Consider the following 11,838-nt stretch of genomic DNA (forward strand, 5'->3'; position numbering starts at 1 on the left):
TTATATAAATAATGATAAAATAGTTTTATTATTATTTATTTCTACTACCGGCTTAATATTGAACCTACAGGGTCACACCATAAAAAGAGAATGATTTTATGGTGGAGGAATTAATTAATAATGGCTAATAATTATTTATTTGTGAAATAAATAATTAATTGGCAAATTTAATAATTGATTAAATGAGATTTAATTGATTATAAATTAATTAAGAAAAGTTCTTAATATTATTAATTAAGGATTTAATTTTTGGAAATTAAATCAAGAGAGAGAATTATTTCTAAAGTGTTTAGAAAAAGGATTAATAATTAAAAGGTGTTTTAATTATTAATGAGAATAATAAATGGGATAATAATAATATTATTTATGGGAAAATTTCAGCTGAAAATTTTGCCTATAAATACACTATTATAGACCCTATTTTTATTCGAACCCCAAAAACCCAAAAGTTTGGAAAATCCAATTCTCTCCACCTCCTTCCTCCTCCTTAACATCGTTTTCTTGGTGGATACCGATGGAGTGCTTCACACTTGAGGAGCAACTGCTAAGGATCTCTGATCGTTGTCTCCGAATTATTTTAAAGGTTAGATCCGATCCCTCGAATTTTTATTTATGATCTGTATGCTTTTATTTGGATTTTATATTTGTAAAAGTGTTTTGTCATGCCTCCGCTGCGTTTAAAATCCAACATCCAGTTGTCAGGATGATAAGTGTCTGGAACTGGTTGTTGCGATCTCTGAAAGTTGCTCACAAACTGAGCTAAGTAACTAGATATAGCGCATTGCTCCGTCGCATGCGAACCTGCACATAGCTCACAAACACTGGTTATCTGATTAACACCCAAGTTAGCCAGAGAATCTATCTTCATAGACAATGCCTTTAGTTGAGCAGTGATAGCTGTAGCTGTATCCAAATCAATAACTCCTACTACCTTGCCCTGTCGACATCTCTGGATTGGATACTGATATTCATTAGCAGCCATCAGTTCAATTAGATCATAAACTTCCTCATAGCTCTTTGCCCATAATGCTCCGCCTGTTGCTGCATTGAGCATGGGTCTGGATTGTGCTCCCGACCCATTACAAAAACAAGTGATGATCATCCAATCAGGAATTCCATGATGAGGACACTTCCTAAGCATCTCCTTATAGCGCTCCCAAGCTTCACATAGTGATTCTCCCGTTTACTGCGCAAATTGAGTAATAGCATTCCTGAGTGCAACTGTCTTCGCCATAGGGAAGAATTTAGTAAGAAACTTCTGAGCAAGATCTTCCCAAGTAGTAATCGAACCAGCTGGTAGAGAGTGTAACCAGCTCTTAGCCTTGTCCCTCAGAGAGAATGGAAACAGTCTCAGCTTCACAGAATCTTCAGAAACACCGTTGAACTTGAAGGTGTCGCAGATCTCAATAAAATCCCTAATGTGCATATTGGGATTTTCCATGGAGAACCCCCAAACTGGACTGAATTCTGTACCCATTGAATTATGCCAAGCTTGATCTCAAAGGTACTAGCTGTGATAGTTGGCCTAACAATGCTAGATTGAATGTCATTGATCTTGGGTTGAGAAAAATCCATCAAGGCTTTCGTTCGTGCTGCTGGATCTCCCATTATAATGAGTACCTGGAACACAAACAAATAAACCGTGAAAGTAAAAGAATCTGAGTCAGTGAACTTTAATGACCACTTATGACAAGCACATAAACTAAAAATTAACACCGAGCCCCCGGCAGCGGCGCCAAAAACTTGTTAGGGCAAAAACACGCGCTAATATTCACGCAAGTATACGCGTTCGCAAGTAGTAAGATATAAATCAGATTTGTTCCCACAGAGACTGGTTTAGGTTAAGTTCAATTTATGCACCTATGCAACAATGTATGATTATCGCTCAATGCTAAGACAAATAACAAATTAGGTTTTTATTAAACTAAGAGATTATACTAAATAACATTAACTAAGAAAATTGAGGTTGAATTACTATATATGACAAATATGGGATTCTAACTTCATTAAATACTTCATTCAATAGCTTTTTCATTCTTAACCTTAGCATGTGATGGTGATGACACTAATCAGATAACACGAAACTTATAAACGCCAACTTTTGTTGCACGAGTACCATTCTACTACACATCCACAAAAGAGATAAAAGCTGAATAGGCACCAATTATATTGAGACCTTATATGTCTATAGAATTTGACAACATAACGGTTTAAGCACAAGTTATCTATCTTGATTACATAGGGCAAGTAAAACGGTTAGAGTTAACCACTAATCATGCATACAATACATGAACCAATGCTAGCATGTCAAGTTCTAAACCTCTATATTCACTGTCGCTTCAAAAGAGATTAACACACTATCTTATATGTTAGCTACACACATAAGACGAATAAGCACAACCAATACTTGGATATCATACAATCACCACACACCAAGATATCAAAATGTTTACTATTGAAATCCATAAGTAAATCCACTAGAACCCCATGATAATGATTAACCCATAATTGAACTCATCATCACTATGGGTTCCAATGAAAGCATGGTATAAACAAGGTTTTAATAAACTGAATAATAATTAAAGTACGAATAAACGGGATATAGGTTCAACAAGAATGAAAACAAACATCCAAAGTTACAACTAATTCAAAGAATCACAAGTTGAAAATAAGATCTTCTTTTTCGGAGTTGTTTTGTGCTTCTAGGTCTTCTCCTTGGTATCCCAATCTTCCCAGATGATGAAAACCCTTTTTTTAAGTATATATACGCCCCTAGTGGACCTGGACCCTTAAAATCATCAAATTCCACTCAAAAAAGGCTTTTTCAGCAAAATCAGTGACCAGCCCCGCCTCGGGCGGCCGCCTCAGCTCTTCGGGCGGGCGCCGCAGCTCCCGGGCGGGCGCCCCACATCCCAGGCGGGCGCCTGGAGCCTGTTTGGAAAAAATTCTGATGAATCTTGTTTTGGCCATAACTTGAGTTCTACTCGTCAGAATTAGGCGATTCAACTGCCCACGTGAAGCTAACGAGATTCTCTACAACTTTACAATGGAATTGGCTTCTAAATCTGATCACTTTTTATCATATTTCCTTTAAAAGCTCTTTTCTTCCTTGAACTGATACATGAAATGCAATAACATAAAAAGACATCAAAATACCAACAACTTGAGTCGAAAACACCAATTTAAGCTTGTAATGAAGCATTCCAAGTGGATATAAAATCCACTTATCAAGGACGCTATATGGGTTATAGCTGATCGCCTTATGAAGTCAGCACATTTTCTTCCGATTAACGAGAGGTCTTCATTGGACATATTGGTCCACCTGTATGTGCGTGAAATCGTATTACGACATGGCGTACCTGTATCAATAGTTTCGGACAGAGATCCATAATTTAACTCGAGATTCTGGAAGCAATTTTAAGAAAGTCTTGGCACCAAGTTGAATATGAGTACGACGTATCATCCGCAGACTGATGGTGAAAGGGAGAGGATAATTCAAATAATTGAAGACATGTTGTGTAGCTGTGCGATTAATTTTGCGGGAAGTTGGGACGACCACCTGCCATTGGTAGAATTCTCCTATAATAATAGCTATCATACCAGTATTGGCATGCCACCATACGAAGCTTTATACGGACGGAAATGCAGATCACCAACCAGCTGGGATGAAGTGGGAGAAAGAAAGATTTTAGGCCCGGAATTGGTACAACAAATACATGAGACATTCAAATTGATTCAGAAGAGATTACTTGCTGCTCAAGATAGGCAAAGAAAGTATGCAAACCCGACACGTAAGGATATCAGATTCCAAGTAGGTGAAGCCGTATTGCTGAAAGTATCACCGAGGAAAGGATTGTCTCGATTTGGCAAGAAAGGGAAGTTAGAACCTAGATATATTGGTCCTTTTGAAGTTTTGAGTCAAGTAGGGAAGGTGGCCTATGAATTAGCTTTGCCGCCTCAGCATCAACATGTGCATAACGTGTTTCATGTGTCATTACTTAAGAAGTATAATCTTGATGCCAACCATGTGATAGAATATGAACATATAGAGATTCTGTTAGATATATTTGTGATGTCATGTCTAATAATGATTTGTGTTTAGTTTTCAGATCTTGACTAACAGGACAAATCAGGACTTAACTGGTAATTAGTACTTATATTGAAGTCAGAACTTAAAATATCATAACTTAAGTTATCAGAACTTAAGATATCAGAAGATATTCATCAGGAGATAATATCAGGACTTAAGAAGACTTAAGGAAAAGAAGATTAAGACTAAAACAAGAAAAGATATGCATGGAGAAGAATTCTATGAAGAATAGAAGACTTGGAGGAAAAGATAACTAATTGATATATTTTAGGATGCAGAATTATATTTGATATCAATTAGAGATTTTCTTGTAACTGTGTGGTATATAAACACAACATAAGGTTCACACTAGAAGTAGTATCATTATCGAGAATATTATTCATTGTAACCCTAGAAACTCTCGTGATATTTGTTCATCACTGAGAGAGAACGGTTTCATTACAATACTGTTTTATTAATAAGATTATTCTTTATTACATACTTGTGTTCTTAATTCAATTTGATTGTATTATACACTGTATTCAACCCCCTTCTATAGTGTGTGTGACCTAACAAGTGGTATTAGAGCCTATCTGTTAACACAAATACAGTAAAGATCCAAAACAATCATGTCTGAAGAAGAACAAACTCCAACCAAGCCCACCAAAACTGAAGAAACTCTAAAACTCAAATCCATAGTCGATATGAGATTATTAGGTATCCCATGCTGAGAACTTCTGAGTATCCCATATGGAAAGTGAGGATGGCTATGTTTCTGGAAGCTACAGATCCAGAATACCTTGACAGAATTAATGAAGGACCACATAAGCCAACCAAGCTCTCTGTTATAGTTGCAGATCAGCCAGCAAAGACCGTACCAAAGGAGAAAAGTGAGTATACAGCTGAAGATATCTCATCTATTGCCAAGGATGCAAAGGTAAGGCATTTGCTGCATAGTGCCATTGATAATGTCATGTCTGCAAGACTGCAAAGGAGATATGGGATGCCTTGGAAACAAGATGCCGGGGAACTGATGCAATTAAGAAGAACAGGAGGACTATACTCACTCAAAAGTGTGAGCACTTTGACTCAAAACCTGATGAGTCATTAACTGGTTTATATGACAGATTTGTCAAACTCTTGAATGATCTGTCACTGGTGGATAAGGAATATGATCTTGAAGATTCTAATCTTAAATTCCTTTTAGCTCTTCCTGAAAGTTGGGATTTGAAGGCAACTATTATAAGAGACAACTATGCTCTTGATGAAACTACTCTTGATGAAATTTATGGTATGCTCAAAACTCATGAACTTGAGATGGATCAAAGAAGCAAGAGACATGGGAGAAAGTCAAGGACAGTTGCTCTTAAAGTTGAGGAAGAATCCCCAAAAGTGGCTATCTCAAAGAAAGGGAAAGGAAAGGCTCTCATCACAAAGTCTGATTCAGATTCATCAAGTTCTGATAATGATGATGATTCAGAAACTGAAAGTCTATCTGAGATGGATGCTGATGAAGAGATGATGAGATTGTGTGCTCTTATGGTGAAGGGTATCACAAAGATAGCCTACAGGAAATTCAGAAGGGGAAAGAAGTTTTCCAGGAAAAATGGAAGTTCTGATAAGAAGGGATTCATAAAATCTGAAGGCAAAGCAGGAAAGCCTGACAGAGGAGATTACTCAAATATTTAATGCTACAATTGTGGTGAGAAAGACCATATATCTCCTGATTGCAAGAAAGGAAAAGGTGACAAAGGCAAGGCACTTGTCACAAAGAAGAAAAGCTGGACAGACACTTCAGATGCTGAAGATGAGGTGAACTATGCCTTGACGGCAAATGCTGATAGCAGTTCTGAAGCTGTTGAGTTAAAGGTACCTCAAACAACTTATGTTTTTCATACTGATGATATTACTGAGTTGAGATCTTATCTTAAAACCATATTCATTAGCTATAGAGATCAGACCTTAACATGTGATAGGTTAACTTCTGAAAATTTGGCTTTTAAGAAAAGGAATGACTATTTAGAAAAAGAGTTAGTTATGTTCCATCAAACTCAGAAAGAAAGAGATGATGCTTTTGATGTTAGAGATGAAGTGTTAAAATTGAATCAATCTCTAAAAACTGAGTTAGAAAAGGAAAGAGAGATTATCAGGATTTGGACTAACTCTGGCAGAACAACTCAGAATTTGCTAAGTAGTGGAAACTGGAAAGAGGGCTTAGGTTATGGAGATGATAAAAGTGAAATAGGAACTGAACAAATTAAGCCAATTATTGTTAAACAGACTACTAAGCCAAAGGTAAATCCTGTTAAGTTTGTAGCTAAAACTGTAAAGTCTGATTCTGAAAAGATGAAAGATATTGATATAGAAGTTAAGGCAGAGTCAACTTCTGACAAATTAAAACAGGATAAACCAGTTGAAGTTAACATAGGCTTAATGACAAAGAAGCAGCTTAAGTATAAGCTGAAAGAGATTAAGAATGTAAACAAGGTAAAGCCACCTAGGAAAAATAGGAATGGAAAGGAAGGTGTGAATAAAAACAATAATTATAAGTATGTTCCTAATGCTCCTAGAAAGAAATGCAATAACTGTGGAAACACTAACCATCTTGCTTCTTTTTGCAGGAAGAATAATGATATAATTTTTTTACCTCCTAAATCAGGAGTTAAGAGTCAGAATGTTAGGTTTAAACCACAAAATCCTTGTTTTTATTGTGGTAGTTTATGGCATTCCATTTATACTTGTAAGGAATATTATAGTTTGTACTATGATTATTATCAAATAAAACCTTCTTTAAAGAAAGTTAGCATTATTCCTTCTAGTGTAAGTTCTGATACAAAGTTTGATACTGTAAAATCTGATAAGAAAAATGTTAGCATAAACTCTGAAGTTAAATCCTCTGTAAATGCTAACAAACTTAATAAGGCCAAAGGATCCAAGAAAGTCTGGTCCTTAAAACTAATCATTAATGGTTTTTGTGATTGTAGGACAATAGGAAAAATATCCTAGTTCTGGACAGTGGATGTTTAGGACATATGACTGGAAATAAAGCCCTACTATCAGACTTTGTGGAGAAAGCTGGCCCAGGAGTTTCTTATGGAGATGGCAACATGGGAAAAACTCTGGGATATGGCAATATCAATCTTGGGAATGTCATCATTGAAAAAGTAGCTCTAGTCTCAGGACTTAAACACAATCTGCTGAGTGTTATTCAAATCTGTGATAGAGGTTATCATGTGGATTTCTTTGAAGAACACTGTAAAGTTGTAAGAAAATTTACAGGCAAAGTTGTTTTGAAGGGATATAGGCATGGTAACATTTATGAAGCCAAGCTTTCAACAAGTTCTGATGGTTCTGCAATCTGTCTGTTAAGCAGAGCATCAGTTGAAGAAAACTGGGATTGGCACAAGAAACTCTCTCATTTAAATTTTAACAGTATAAATGAACTAGTCAAGAAAGATCTTGTGAGAGGACTGCTAAAATCAGTATTTGCTCCTGATGGCCTTTGTGATTCATGTCAAAAGGCAAAACAAAGAAAATCTTCATTCAAGAGCAAGACTGTATATAACGACTCGTATATTTCTGTAATATTCAAATATGTAATTATTGTGTAGATATTAATAAAGAAGTTATGGTATTTATGGTCTCTATGTTAATTATTATTGTTTATATGTGATTGCTGGTTGGCGTGATGTGTTTTTATGATTAGCCGGTGCATAATGTTATTTTTGTTTCACTTTAAAAAAATGATTTTTATGACAATTCTATTTCCAAAATTATTTGGGTTGTCTCCAAAATTGTTTTTATGATTTTATAACCTTGCTAATTATTTTAGGGATTTTACAAAATTTACAAATTAATATTCTGTTATTTATTTATTTTTCAATGATTTTTTGAATTCATTTAAATTGTAAAATCCATATTTAATTCTTGGATTCTTCAAAAATTATGAAACTCATATTTTATTATGTTTACAATATTCTGAGATTTTAAAATTATTTTGGTAATTTTTAAGATTAATTTTACTCGTGGGTTGTTTCGTTATTTCGTTTAATGCGGGTATAAGTTGTGTGTGTAAAGTGTTTTAAAAATTATGAAAATTATATTTTTATTAACTTTCGAATATTTTGAGAATTTTGGTATAAAATTTGTAATTTTTTAATGTATTCTGATATGCAGCTGGTTCGTTATTTATCAAGAAAACGAACAAGAATATAAGTAAGAGCGAGACAGATACACGTGTATATCCCTTGTTTACTAAAATTAGTATGTGTCCTGTGGTTGGACTCGTGGCAGCACAGGAAGGAGAAAGAAAAAAAAATATAATACAATAAAACACACCCCTTTCTTCTCTATCGAGCGCGACTCTTGTCTCTCTCTCTCTCTCGGAATCTCTCCGACTCTCTCTCTCTACTCTCTTCCTCCCTCTCTCTGTAACCCTCTCTTTTTTTCTCTTTCTTTTCTCTTTCATCCCCTTCCTCGTTTTCTTTTTCTTCCCCCGTGGTTCTGTGGATTTCCGGCCGCCGCCTTCGGTTTCCGGTGGGTTCCGTTTGTGTTCGTTCTTATATACATACATACAGTCATATTTGTATGTGCATGTGTGTGTTTATGTGTGTGTGAGTGTATATGCAGTATGTGCGTGTGTGTGTGTGTCGCGTACGGTGGCGCGTGCGGTGGTGTGTGCGCGTGTTTGTGCAGTATGGTGCTGTGTTGGTTTGTTTGCATTTTGACCCTGTAGTTCGGTTACTGATTTGCAATTCTTGATTTCTTGCAGAATTTTGTTGAGTGATTTCATGATATTAAATTCGGTGGGTGTGGGAAAATAAATTTTTGAAAAAAAGAATCGGTGAAATTATGTGGAAACCCATATATTTTCGGGCACCAATAATTTTGCCGCCGCGCGCGATGAATTTTTACGAGCGCGCGGTGGACGGTGATGACCCTGTTCTGAGTCCTAAATATTTTAATAAATAAAATGAGTTGTATAAATTGTTTTCGGGACTGAACAAATTTAGTTATGAGTCAATTCGAATTGATTTTTTTGGGTCAGTGATGTTTCGACGGGTAGACCTATAAACAGAGGAGTCGTCGTCCAATTGTTTTCTACAAATTTCCTTAAATTATTAATCGAGTCTATATATATACCCCGTTTAATACAAATTAACCCTGATTGTTATGTGCACTATTATTGCGTATATGTTATTGATATTAATATGCTTACAGGTCAAAAAATTATAGCGTTGGGTAATTAGTTAGTGAGGAAAAGTCAAGCATAATCGGTTGTCTAACCTAGGATGTTTCGATTTCGTAGGTTCGAGTCAAAGGACCAAGTAGTTGAAGTCGATTAGAGTTAAGCTAGAGTTAATACAAAGCTTCGCAAGGCAAGTACCCCTGAACTAATCTTTTACAATTCAGTATATATGAATAGTTGTTGATTTAAATTATGTACTGGAACAGAACGTTTTAAGTTACGTATTCCTCGTATTTAAATATGTGTTACTGAACGAGGTTTTGTGGAAAAAGTAACTTCTGAAAATGCCTATCTCTAGATTGTGATTAAAAATAAAAAAGGAATTTTTAGAATGTGTGCTGTAATTGTTTAAAAAGGAGATAGGTGTAAATGGTTTTGGATACTGGATAAAAATAAATCAGATATTGGATGGTCAGTTGGCGTAAGAGGTCTGTTATTAGGTAACGGCCCAGCATGGTTGCGTAAGAGGCTAAGTCGGATACGCGCACTAGTAGGCCGCTTAGTCCAGCATGACATAGACCTAGCTAGTCTCTGAGTTCCAGAACGAAATTTGTGGTGGGATAGACTGATCAGCTGTCCCTAGAATTTATCCTCTTTTATATATCTGATAAAGGTTTAATGGTTTATAGTCCCCGTAATGGGACAGGTGATTTATGGGTCCAGCAATGGACAGTGGTTTTGGAAAGGACATAGCATGCTAAAATTTAACTCTGGTAATTTTATACATCACACTACAGATGATGTTATTTTGCAAAGCATGCTAGTTTTGATATCCAGTTTATACCTGTTTTAGGAATTTTTCATATATCAGTTTAATATATGTTCCTATATTGTTTTATACATCTTGTTACTTGTTATTCATATAGAGGTACTGTTGAGCAATGGATTGCTCACCCTTGCAGCTTATTTTGTATTTATTTATTGCAGATGTCCAGAAGACCAGGTCAGCGTAGAGTGTCAGCCTCCAGTCCCGGCTCCTCTGAGGTAGTTTGTATCAGACCCTGAGGTCTGATGAGTTGCTGTAATAAGTGAGAGTGTCTGGTTTTGAATAAGTTAGTGTGTGTGTTGTAACCTAAATAATACTTGAACTTGTTTCGGCTCCTGGTTGGGGTCGTGTATTATAATAAAGTTTATTTAGTAGTTTTTGTTATAATTTATCATATTTTTGGTGACGTCAGCCCCTGACCCCGGGGTTGAGGCCGTCACAGTTGGTATTAGAGCTACAGGTTCAAGTCCCTAATTTAGGTTAAGAGATGTGTCAGTAAGGTGTAGGAAGTATGTCATATAGTGTGAGTCAGCAACTCATGTCGAGGAGCAACCTTAAGTGTCAGTCGAGGGTTCTGATGGCGTTATCCTGGCATCTAGTAATATTTTAATAGACTTGCCTTAACCTTGTTATGTATTTCCTGTATATTGTTATGATTGACAGTGGCCTATAGTGATCTCCGGTTCTCCTTCTCGGGGAAAACCCGTCAGACTCAGATGATTCAGATTCTGAGCGGACCTTGGATGTTGTAGCCGAGGAGACTCCCATGCCTCCTCCACCTCTTCCTTCAGTTGTATCAGGAGGTGTGTTCGGACCTAGTATCCGTCCTCGCTGGGTACGAAGGTCAGTGTCGGTTGTTAGGGATTTCCTTCCAGGATGTGGCCCTAGTTCCTCTACTTCTAGACCACCTATTCCACCCTCTATTCCTTCAGGTGCATCCTCCCCGATCCCTTACCATGTTCACCGAGCAGTGAACCAGACTTTGATCAGAGAGCAGAGCCCAGGGTTAGCAGCTCAGCTTGACCAGATTCTGGTCGGGCCTTTCCAGGGTATTCCTGCCCCTTCCTCAGATGTGCAGGAGAGAGTTCGATCCTTGACTCAGGCTATAGTAGAGAGAGCTCGGACCATTGATCGATTCATTAGCTCTGAGTTTAGAGTTGTTCAGTACCAGGATCTCGTGAACTGCTTGGTTTTTGAGTTAGGATCCATTGGTGGCAGTGGCAGTGGCTAGACCAGACTTGCTGGAATGAGATACAGAGCTCGGAGTTAGTTGTAGGAGTTCTGTAGATGCTTTTCTTATGTATGTTTCCTATGTACTGTAGCTTGTATTAGGTGGGACTGCTATGACAGCCAATTCTGTTGTGTACTTAGTATATTATGAGTGTTGTACTGTAGTTGTTAGATGGATTTGTATTGTGGTTGTACTATTACTTTATGATGTCACGGTTGTCGGTTTTATTTTATTGCATTGTTGTTCTTTATGTTATTGTTATTGTTGTATTTGTTGCTGGATTGTTGAATTTAATTATGCATCATGGGTAGACCCCAAATAAACAAGGAAGGGAATATTTAATTGTGACTGCATTCTCCTGATGCATAAAACTGTTGCTACCCGGGGGCACAATTTTCATATAAAACCTTTTTGTTGTGTTTCAGGAGAATGCCTCCCATGAAAAATTTCCCGTCCAATTCCTCCAGCAAGAACTCTGAAGGGGGCCCAGTCATGGATGGATTGCTAGATTTGCTGCGCCAACA

The 11,838-nt window shown here is 36.8% G+C and overlaps 1 non-coding gene across 1 annotated transcript; it reads left to right on the plus strand.

Moving 5' to 3' along the window:
- The first annotated feature begins 1,112 nt into the window (after positions 1-1,112).
- On the plus strand, positions 1,113-1,219 carry LOC141722530 (small nucleolar RNA R71). Its single transcript, XR_012575546.1, has one exon. It is a non-coding gene; the product is annotated as a small nucleolar RNA R71 (small nucleolar RNA).
- Positions 1,220-11,838: the final 10,619 nt, after the last annotated feature.

Source organism: Apium graveolens, chromosome 4, assembly GCF_009905375.1.
Source record: "Apium graveolens cultivar Ventura chromosome 4, ASM990537v1, whole genome shotgun sequence".
NCBI classification, from domain to species: Eukaryota; Viridiplantae; Streptophyta; class Magnoliopsida; order Apiales; family Apiaceae; genus Apium; species Apium graveolens.